Here is a 2,177-nt window from a genome sequence, read left to right as displayed (position 1 = left end):
GCGGTGAATAAACTGTCGTCTAAATTAGGCAAAAATGAAAATGACACTGACATCTCATTTTAACAGATATATTTACTAAAATTACCTAAAAATATCCTGAAATACAAAAGAGTAAATTTATTCAATAACATCGCCACTGGCTTCAACCACAGCCTCCAGATGACTTCAGAATCTCCTGTAACTCTTCTGGACGGTCTCCTTGTTTAAATTGGTGAATGCTGCCACACTCTTACAAGGAGTTTTCTTGGTCTCTCGCTCAATTGTGCCCCACGCATAATAATCAGAGTTAGGTGGTCAGACGTTAGGGGTGATGTGGTCGCAGAAATTGTCTGACAGCCATGACTGGATTCTCCTGCATTTGTAGCATGGTACAGAGTCCTGTTGCCAGACATAGGGTCTTCCAGCAGTCATCCTTTTCACCCAGAGCAGCACTACCTCCTCCAGACACTTGATTCAGGTCTCCATGTTGAGTCTTAAGTCGTGTGGGAAGATGAATGGAGGCATAACGTCGCCACCATTACTATATCACTCCAAACATCATGACGTTGACTGGATGTTTGATTTTTATCACTCTCGGTACATGTCCTCAGATTGACACCCAAACATTCTGAAATGTTCATATTGACGCTTCTGACGCGAATGCCAAGCAATACAGCATGTCGTTTCCAACTTTCTGGCAGAGTGAATTGCGTCATGATGCTGGGGTTCTTTTTTTCACAGAAAGTACCCAACTGACCCTACTATACTGTGTAGTTGACAAGATCAAAAACAAACAATGCGTATGCGCGAAATTAAAAATATGAAATGGCAACAATTTACTCATCACACCCTGTATATATATATAGAGAGAGAGGTGGAAGAGAGAAAGAGAGGAAGAGGGAGAGAGAGTATGGTACAATATGCTTCAGCTTTATATTAGAGGATGGGGCTAAGTTGAAACCCAAAATGTACTCAAAATAACTGACCATAAACTTACAGTATCTAGGAAAGTGGAAAAAAGAGTCACCCTCAAAGACATCGGCGATGTTGACCAGCGAGCAACTAGTCGTCTTCATCACACTACATAGATTGATATTCAGTACAGATATTGTTTTTTCGACGTTATATGGAAGAATGTCACTGAGCATAGAAATTTCCATGACAGCCGAAGGTCACAAAATAATACTGGTGTTGTGTCCTACACAGGGTAGTGAAAAGAAGCACTAATTTAGTAAGTTTTATATTTTTGTGTCTCTAATCGATTTCTTCAGAGTTCAATCACAAATTTAATTCAGTTTTCCTCAAAAGCACAAGAATGATCCGATCGAGAATTTATTTGTATATTCTACAAGTGTCTAAATTGGTTAAATAAGTTTAACTGTAGAACTGACATACTTCAACACTTGAGGACATCTTCTGGCGCTGCGAATTTGGCAAGAATGTAATATATAATCCCACTTACTAAAAATTTTCGAAAAATCTAAGAGGAAAACGTTTATTCTTTGATAAACATGATAGTGGAAAACTTTTCATTTAAACAATTCACTGGTTATGCATATAAACAATTCTATGATACAGAGACAGCTCCTCAAACCAATCAAAACGTACATAAGTGAATAAAGTTGTCTAAGAATATAATACTTCATTCTTTGTCTGTGTTATATTTTGTGATTGGTGTACCAAACCATCGGATTTACGCTTTGTACCTATCGTCCGATATATTCAACCGATATTGATTACTATACTCTTCAATGGATATGTTATCCAGATTTATCGCATGGAATGCTGAAGTATTCACTTGGGTTTATTCAATCCCTATTTACCCTCAATATGTGTGTGTGTTTGTGTGTGTGTGTGTGTGTGTGTGTGTGTGTGTGTGTGTGTGTGTGTGTGTGTGCATATATAAATGCATATATATGCATATATAGGTGCGTGTATATACGTAGTTATATATATTCTCTTTTACCTGTTTCAGTCATTTGATTGCGGCCATGCTGGAGCACCGCCTTTAGTCGAATAAATCAACTCCAGGACTTACTCTTTGTAAGCCTAGTCCTTATTCTATCGGTCTCTTTTGCCGAACCGCTAGTTTACGGGGACGTAAACACACCAACATCGGTTGTCAAGCGATGGTGGGGACAAACATAGACACACAAATACACACATATATACATACTTATATATATATGTATATATAT

Source organism: Octopus bimaculoides, chromosome 11 (genome assembly GCF_001194135.2).
Source record: "Octopus bimaculoides isolate UCB-OBI-ISO-001 chromosome 11, ASM119413v2, whole genome shotgun sequence".
NCBI classification, from domain to species: Eukaryota; Metazoa; Mollusca; class Cephalopoda; order Octopoda; family Octopodidae; genus Octopus; species Octopus bimaculoides.
The sequence above is the reverse complement of the archived record's forward strand: the minus strand, read 5'-3'. Positions refer to the sequence as shown.